Genomic DNA, 9,155 nt, shown 5'->3' with positions numbered 1-9,155 from the left:
GGAAGATCCCATGGAGAAGGGAATGGCTACCCACTCCAGTATTCTTGCCTGGAGAATTACAAGGACAGAGGAGCCTGGTGGGCGACAGTCCACGAGGTCGCAGAGTCTTGACAGTGACTGAGCGACCACGCTCAAAACGCCACTTTCTGCATCGGAAGCCCGTCCTGGTTCTGCTGGGAAGCATGGTCCCCGCCCCACTCTCCTCCTCCGGTTTGCTCAGTCATGAATGTAACACACCTTCCTGGCTTCACTTTGACTCTCCCTGGGGCTCCCACGTTTTGTGGATCCACTGGGATCTTTGCTCATGGATGTGATGAGGTCACACGTGAGTGGAGTGGCCAGGAAGGCCGGATACCACCTGCCCCCCCCTGCTCACGTGTCTGCTCCACTGCCTCTCTTCACGTCACTCCCCAACCCAGCTTCACAGATAAAATTATTAAGAATTTCAGAACAGCAACAGCCCAGCATTAAACCTTTAAAGCTTTAATAATTTTAACCTTCTGAACACAGAGCCCTGGGCCACTCCAAGGTTGTATGCCCTAGGCATACTGAATGGTCACAACCAATTGCACCTTATTTCAAGCACCAACTGGATTGAGAATAGGTAAAAGAGAGCCTCACTGCTTCAAGACCACAACTTCAAAGAATACAATATTCTAAAGTCAGGTTTGCTAACAATACTACAATGTGACTTTAAAAACCATTAGGCAGGACTCCGATGTGCTCTTGAATTCAACAGACATTTGCTGTGCTCAGCACGATCCAGAACTCTCCAGGATAGGGGTGGAGGGGTTGGGGGAGTGTTCCTTAAATGAATAGACAGTCCCTGACCTCAGGAACACTGGTCCAGTGGGGAGACAGAGATCTATGGAACCACACTGCCAGACACAGATGAATACTGCTGTGAATGTGAGAAAAATAAGCACACAGAAGCCCAAGCGAGAGGGACTTGATTCTAATTGAGAGCAGAGGCTTACGAGTTAAAAGTGAAAAAGGTGAAAGCGTGAGTAACTCAGCCACGTCTGAGTCTTTGCAACCCCACGACTCTTTGCAACCCCACGACTATTTACGACCCCATGGACTGTAGCCCACCAGGCTCCTCTGTCCATGGGATTCTCCAGGCAAGAACACTGGAGTGGGTTGCCATGCCCTTCTCCAGGTGATCTTCCCCCGATGCAGGGATTGAATCCAGGTCTCCTGCATTGCACGCAGATTCTTTACCACCTGAGCCACCAGGGAAGCCATAGTGAACTAAAGGTGACATGCAAACTGGTCCTTAAAGGTCAGACTGGTCCCTAAAGGTGAGTACAATATTGACAAAGAAGGGGTGACATTATCTTTGCTTGGATTCCTCTAAGACATAGAACCTCACACAAAGGTCAGTGTGCAAGGTGTTTATTTTGGAAAGTGATCCTAGGAAACAAAAATAAAGAGAATGGAAGAGGGAGAATCAGCCCAAAGGTTTATCACCGAGCGGGCAAGTGCTTCGGACAGGGGGTGCTCAGTGCACTGGAAGCCACTGAGGAGCCGCCAAAACCTCCACCCCAAGATCGTGGGAGAGAGGTTGCTCCCCTGGCTCCCAACCTCCCCTGGTCCAGGGCTGCCCCAGGACTATGCACGAACTCCCCAGCAACTCCAGGTTCGCACACGCCCAAGGACAGCCAGGCAGGCTCCTCCAGTCATCCCACACTGCGATGGAAGAGAAGCAAGCCCGAGGCAGGGAAGATACCCGTGGAGCAGCTGGCGGGAGGTGTGGTCAGACTGCACCTGTGCACTGCTGGTTGCCACAGCTACGCCTGGAACAAGAAGGTGTGGTGTGAGAAGAGCATCAGGGAGCATTCGCATAGCATCCCGCCCGAGCTTCTCAGACCCGAGCCTGCGTCAGACTCCCCAGAGGGCTTGTGGATGATGATCGGCGGACTCCACCCCAGAGTTTCTGGCTCAGCAGATGGAGAGTCGGGGCTGGGAGCTAACATTTCTAGCACTTTCTCTGTATGGGCGTTAAGGCTCTTAAAGACAGCTGTCCGCTCTGTAGAGGGACAGAGATGGATGAAGCAGGAGAAAGAGAAGTTGCTAAAAGGAAAAAAACACACACACACACATATATTCACCTCGAGGAAGAGCAGAAACTGATTTCATCACAAGAATAAAATTGGCATGCATTCTCTGGAGAATGGCTCACCTATTGATAATCTAATGAGAATTTCAACAGCCAAGTGTGAAGAGGGGCTGGATTTGGTTATTCTGTCTGTGCCTTATCCCCACCTCCATCCAGATGTATTATTTTCTGCCCTTCACTGTGCCTGGGAACTCACCTCTCCAGACCGTATCTCCCAGACCGGAGGATCACAGGCACCCTTAAGAAATCAAAAGGTGGGAGCAAAGAGGGAGTTTTCATCTCTGAGCTTCTCGGGGCTGCCTGCTCCCCTGAGGCCCCCCTGATCTGGGGCTCCTCTTGTACATTTCTCATCAGGCTCATGGCGGTCACAGTTCCTTGCTGTTCTTGGTCCCGGGGCCGTACCATCCCTGGTTGATCCCTTAACTCAGCCCAAAGTGCTTAATTAATATTCTTTTCAGTTCAGTCATCTTCCTTCTACCAGGATCCTAACTAATAATGGTGTCTCAGGGCAAAAATAAAAATTAGAGCCAGGTAAAACTGCAGATATAGATCAGTATTTCTGAGTCTTTTGCCATGAAGAATAACCCTGGTACATAACTCAAGGGAACTGAAATTTCAAGACTTAAATGAATAAATGAAAGACTTAAATGAAATGCAAAAGGAAAAAAAATAAAAAGATGAGTAACACGTAAAAATAAACCAACGATTGCCCTGATTAAAGATACACCAAAAAAACCCAAGATAACTTGATAAAGATAGATTTTTCTTTCAAACCTTAAGGAATTTGCCGAAGGCAAGGGTGAGGTTCCAAAAGTGCTAAGTTGTGCTGTGTAAAACGTGTCCCCATCTACACGCGCTCTGGGAACATGGACCCCTGGCAAGAGAAAAAAAAAAGGTGTGATTTAGGCTGTGGACATGAAAGCCTTCTGAAGCATCTTGGGAAACCGGAGATAAGATCAGACCAGAAATTAAATAATCTGAGAACACACTGATAATGCGACCTGTCGCAATCAATTCAAAGTTCACATCTTGCTTGATTCACTCATCTACAATAAAATCAATCAAAAGTTGGTGCTTCTTCAGTGTAATTTTAACTCTATTGCATGGCATCTCCAGCCCCAGACAGGGGTGTTTCTGCTTCTATCTTCAGGGAGCCCGAGCAGGTCGGGATGGCCTGGAGGAGTCGCCATGTAGCTTGGATTTCAAGGGGACTTTCTAAGTAAGGTACTTAAGCGAGACAGTGGTATCACACACTGATGGAGGGTTGGTTGGGTTTGAACGTTTGAGCTCCTCTAAATGGCCCTCTGTTCTTTTTTTCTGCTCTGCTTACACTGTGCCCTGTTGTTTCCCAGATTTCCAAGGTTAAAACGGGAACCCCCGTTAAGGCTATTTGAGTCCTTCAGACTTCCCCGAGCTTCTCTGCTAATCCGATGTGTGTAGTGCTTTTCTTATGGCTGGTCATGAGTATGGGAGGGGGAGTGTGGCTTTTCTTCACTACTGCGGAATCATTCCCCGTGTGACCATCTAAGGTGTGTTCTGTGTCTTTAATCCCTTATCAGTGAGTCATCCCCGTTTGTGGGTTACAGTGTTTCACTTCAGGTAAGAGGTTGGCCTTATCATCCCAAACGTAGTTACTGTTTATTGAACCCTTACTGTGTGCCAGATGATGTACACTTACCCCTTAATCCTACAGTAATCCTGTGCGGCATCCCCCTTTTTACAGATGAAGCCACTGAGCTCAGGGACACCTGGAGGTTTAAATCCGAGACTGGGGGCAAGCAGCTGGCAGAGCGGGGCTGTGAATCCAGCCCATTAGCTGCTGTCACCCAGTTGTTCTTGGCCCGCGGGGACAGCACCGCCCGGAGGGCTGTGTGGCAACGACTGGAGACACTTCACTTGATCACAGCTGAGGGACCGAGGCTGGCACCTGGCAAGGAGAGCCCAAAGAAGCTCCTAAACGCCCTAGGGCGAGCAGGAGTTCACTGACCAAGAGCTCTGCTGGACTGAGTCGCTCAGTCGTGTCCAGTTCTTTATAACGCCACGGACTGCAGCCCACCAGGCTTCCAGCCCCAAACGTCTAATGCTGCCCTCGAGAGACCTGGCCCTAAGCTCTGTGTCCATCGTATTCTAATCCTTTTTCTTTGTGTTTAGGTCTTTGCATTCGGCAGCATGTCTTTGTTGGAATAGGTCCTAATGGCGGCTCTTTCAGATGTACCCTTGATAAATTAGGGTAAGAAAGCGCTGCTCTCCCCGCCCAGGTTCCTTGGTTCAAGTTCTCTCCCCTGAGTTGGAACGAAGGTCCGATTAACTGCTCAGCGGAGCGTTCACTCTGCGGGAACAGCGTGTCACAGTCGGATGTTCTGAGGCCAGTTATCTGGTTCCGGGGCTGACTCGGTAAGATGCACCCAGACAGCTCTGCAGGTAGGTTTGTTTTTAATTATCATGTGTGCTCAGTCGCTCAGTCGTGTCTAACTCTTTTGCAACCCCGTGGCCTGCCAGGCTCCTCCATCCATGGGACCCTCCAGGCAAGAATACTGGAGTGGATTGCCATTTCCTTCTCCAGGAGATTTTTCCACGTGTCTTGCATCTCCTGCATCAGCAGGTGGATTCTTTACTACTGAGCCATCTGGAAAGGCCCCATAGGAAGGTGAAAGGAGAAAAGAATTCTCTTACCATTTCCCTATATTTTCCCATACTTTGAAATATCACCAATTCTACAGTAGCTTGAAAAATTGCAGGGGCAGAGCTGAAAAGTTATGCTTTCAAACTTCTTCATTGAAACAAACAAACAAAAAAAAACACCTCTCTGGTGCCTAGAGTCTAGTTTATTTTGGGCTCATATGCATGTGCCTTTGGGTGTGAGCCCCTGAAAGTGGCACCCAGGTCTCAGGATGTGGTTCTTCCTTCCTCCAAGAGCATGGTCCCGTTTCTTTGAAGTTAATACATCCTGAAAAAGGAGAAAGGCTTCCTTCCCATTCTGCTTAAGAATACAGGGGATGATGGTAGGTTAAGGAATTATTTGAAAAGACATCGCCACTGCCCTCCAAAAAACGAGACCCAGAAACAAGTTTAGAAACTTCTAGAACGGAAGAATGGAAGAAGGTTTGAAGAATAAAGGTCACCAACTGGGCTGTTGATGTGATGTAGGAGAGAGCCGGACACAGAAGTATGGGAACAGCCTGTAACTTCCAACGTGGCATTAGGCTGCACATGAAAATATGATAGCAACGAGTTTTAAGCACTTGACGTGGGCTTTCCTGGTGGCTCAGATGGTAAAGAATCCACCTGCAATGCAGAAATATTTCTTCTTCTCCTGGAGAAGAGAAAGGCAACCCACTAGAATATTCTGGCTTGGGAAATCCCACGGACAGAGCAGCCCGGTGGGCTACAGTCCATGGGGTTGCAAAGAATCGGACACAACTCAGAGACTAACCTTTTTTTCTTTTAAGCACTTCATGGGCAGAAACATCTAGAAATCTGTTTGTGTTCTGGCTGCTAAGTACGAGCATCCTGAGTGAGAGAAGCCCTGGGGGACACAGATGACCAGCCCTGACATTCCTTGTTGAACTCAACTTTACAGTGACAGAACGAGGGCGCAGACAGCATTTGCAGGGTGAACACTCCGCGCCCAGGACACAGTGTGGTCCAAACCTTGATGGTCTCCAGGTGTACCCTGCAAACCAGTCACCTGGGGGCCCAGCCAAAAGGCTGGTTTCAGTGGCTTCGGGGTGGAGCCTGAGACCTACATTTCTGACAGGCTCCCAGGCCACACCAGGCCTGCTGCTCCTCAGTCTTCACCTCCATCTTCCTCCCACAGCGCCTTCTGCATACACTCAGTTCAGTTCAGTTGCTCAGTCGTGTCCGACTCTTTGTAACCCCATTGACTGCAGCACGCCAGGCCTCCCTGTCCATCACCAACTCCCGGAGTTTACCCAAACTCATGTCCATTGAGTAGGTGACACCATCCAACCATCTCATCCTCTGTCGTCCCCTTCTCCTCCTGCCTTCAATCTTTCCCAGCATCAGGGTCTTTTCCAGTGAATCAGCTCTTCGCATCAGGTGGCTAAAGGATTGGAGTTTCAGCTTCAGCATCAGTCCTTCCAATGAATATTCAGGACTGATCTCCTTCAGGATGGACTGGTTGGATCTCCTTGCAGTCCAAGGGACTCTCAAAAGTCTTCTCCAACACCACAGTTCAAAAGCATCAGTTTTTCAGTGCTCAGCTTTTTTATAGTTCAACTCTCACATCCATACATGACTACTGGAAAAACCATAGCTTTGAGTAGGCGGACCTTTGTTTGCAAAGTAATGTCTCTGCTTTTTAATATGCTATCTAGGTTGGTCATAGCTTTTCTTCCAAGGAGCAAGTTGGCTGCAGTCACCATCTGCAGTGATTTTGGAGGCCAAAAAAATAAAGTCTCTCTCTGTTTCTGGATACACTACTATAATGTTAAGTACATACTCCTGGTCTCACTGGGCTGTGAGACACTTGACAGTGGATTCCGTGGATTTCGTGCTCATCTTTCTAGCTCTAGCTCTTGGGACACAGTCGGAGCACAGTGTTTATTCAATTGAATACATTTGAATTTGTGATGCTAGATGGACTTCCTTATATGAATGGCTGGTTCATTCAAAACCCTCCTGACCCCCACTCCCATGACAAGGGGTCCACAACAGCACAGGTCAGTGTGACCACACACAGACGGCCAGCTCAGCCTCTAGAGATGGCTCAAGTCTGCTCTCTCTCAGCACGCACACACACGCGAGGTACACAAGGGTGTACCCACACCCTGAGACCAAGCTCGAGTCAGGAACCAGAGGAGCGGCTCTGCGCTGATGACTCCACTCTTCCTCGCCCACTCCTGATGGTGGCCAGGGGCCATCCTCTCTCCTCTGCCTTAGGCCACTTCTTTCTTTTCCACATCACAGCTTGGCCGTGGGCTACTCCCACACCCCTATCTTCCTCTGGGACTTTGTAGAGGGGAGTGCTGGTTGGGCCAAAGAGAATGTCCATGTTTCCAGGTCCCTGAGCAAATACCATCACGAGCTCCCCAAGTTCATGACCAACCCTGTCAAGTCATGTGGAAACAAGGTCAGAAGGCATCAGGACAGACTTGGGAACCCTAGGAGAGGTGACTTCGAAAGGCAGGAGGAGTCGCTTCTGGAATGTGGGTAAAGGGTGGGAGTAGGGGAGGGGGTGGGCAGGGAGAGGCTGAAGGAGCCTTACAGTAACTGGCCTGTTCCCTGAGAAGGAGATTTAGAGGATGTTTACAGTTAAACGTATCCATCTGGAGATTCACGAGGTACATGCCCGCAACCAGGGTGGTGGTGACTCGTTCAAGTCCTTCCCAGGTGCCCCGTACTTACAAGGGCCTTACAAGGTCAAGCAGTCTTCCAGGGGACAAGCCACGAGCTGGTAGCCCCATCTTGGTCCAATTAAACACTAGCTCAATGTCCAAAAACATACTGAGTTCTTTACTGCTGATTCTCATACAAACACCAAAGAGGGAGGGTCCATTCACCACACACGAAACAATCAAGGCCCCCTTCCCAGTGTCCCCACTCCACACCTTCACACGCGACAACCACCCCGAAGCCCTGTCCTCCCCACTCCAAGCTCCCAAGTCCCTCACACCCGGCTCACCCCTCCTTCAGTGCAGAAGCAAGAGGCTGAGGTGATGGTTCAATAAAAAATATTAAACTGTTACCCAAGCTTGTGTTCCAAACCGGAAAGGGAACCCTTAGAATTCAGCCAGGTCCAAAGACAGGGAGCCCCTTCAGTTACCTTTAAAAAACGTTTTAAGAGGGCAAAGATAAATCTTCAAGAGGCCATGACATCACTCTGCCTCACAGCCGTGATCTGCCTCCCAGGCAAGAGTCAGGTCCAGATGGTGCTTATCAAGGAAGCTGGTGAGAAGGAGCAGCCGTGTTTATTGTGAGAATATACAAGATCCTTTGTCATTGTTTATTGACCATTCCTGACACATCAAATGACCAATGTGTACTTCATCATCTTGTTGGATGGATATTAGTGTAAAAACTCACTCATCAAGTCCTAAAGAACTGCCTCTGCCTGAGGCGTTCTGCAAAGACTTAAAGTTGATCATAAATTCAACCCGACATTTTCATCCCTTCCAGCCCCATGAGCTGGACGTTCTACGCTTGCCAACTGACCCAAGTCTTGCTGGAATTAGAAAGACCTTTGTTCGAATCCCCACCACCAAAAATGGCTGCTTTTTCTCACTTGGAGCCGCCTCACCACCCAGGATACTAAGAATGGCTAACGTCTATTGAAAGAGGGCTGCACACTGGGCACTATTTGTTAACTCTTTTCTGTGGATCTTTCCTCTCAGTATTCGCAGATCCATGAAGTAAGGTCGACAGTCATCCCCCTTTGGCGACGAGGAAGTTGAGAGGCAGCAGGATTAAGGGGTTGCCCAAGGTCCCGCTGTTAATACCCGGAGGAGCCAGGCCACCAGCCCTGGAACTGGTACGCTCGTCCCCTGGGAGCTCATGGCCCAGGTCACTCAGGAAAGAGAGGGAGGCCCCGCTTCCTGTGAGAAGCTGGTTCACGGCTCTGAGTGAGCCTGCATCCACACAGCAAACGCCAGCAGTTCAGCCAAACAGTTGGTCACCTTCTCAGGGAAAGAACATCCCTAGGAACATACCAAATACACAGACACTGCATGGATCTGGAAGCTTCCTGGAGAGTGGCTATTCAGTTCAGTTCAATTCAGTTCAGTTCAGTCGCTCAGTCGTGTCCGACTCTCCACGACCCCATGAATCACAGCACGCCAGGCCTCCCTGTCCATCACCAACTCCCAGAGTACACTCAAACTAATGTCCACAGAGTCGGTGATGCCATCCAGCCATCTCATTCTCCGTCGTCCCCTTCTCCTCCCGCCCCCAACCTTTCCCAGCATCAGAGTCTTTTCCAGTGAGTCAACTCGTCGCATGAGGTGGCCAAAGTATTGGAGTTTCAGCTTTAGCATCAGTCCCTCCAATGAACATCCAGGATTGATCTCCTTTAGAATGG

At 49.4% G+C, this 9,155-nt stretch overlaps 1 long non-coding RNA gene across 1 annotated transcript; it reads right to left on the bottom strand.

Moving 5' to 3' along the window:
• Positions 1–1,390: 1,390 nt before the first annotated feature.
• LOC148774224 (uncharacterized) lies at positions 1,391–8,778 on the bottom strand. Its single transcript, XR_016036060.1, has 3 exons — positions 7,905–8,778; positions 2,894–2,993; positions 1,391–1,796 (listed from the first exon to the last, which is right to left on the bottom strand). It is a non-coding gene; the product is annotated as an uncharacterized LOC148774224 (long non-coding RNA).
• Between the last annotated feature and the right edge of the window lie 377 nt (positions 8,779–9,155).

This window comes from Moschus berezovskii, chromosome 23 (assembly GCF_049115385.1).
Source record: "Moschus berezovskii isolate FMDL1 chromosome 23, NW_MosBer_1.0, whole genome shotgun sequence".
In the NCBI taxonomy this organism is placed as follows: domain Eukaryota; kingdom Metazoa; phylum Chordata; class Mammalia; order Artiodactyla; family Moschidae; genus Moschus; species Moschus berezovskii.
Note: the sequence above shows the minus strand (reverse complement) of the source record. Positions and strands in the feature narration are given on the sequence as shown.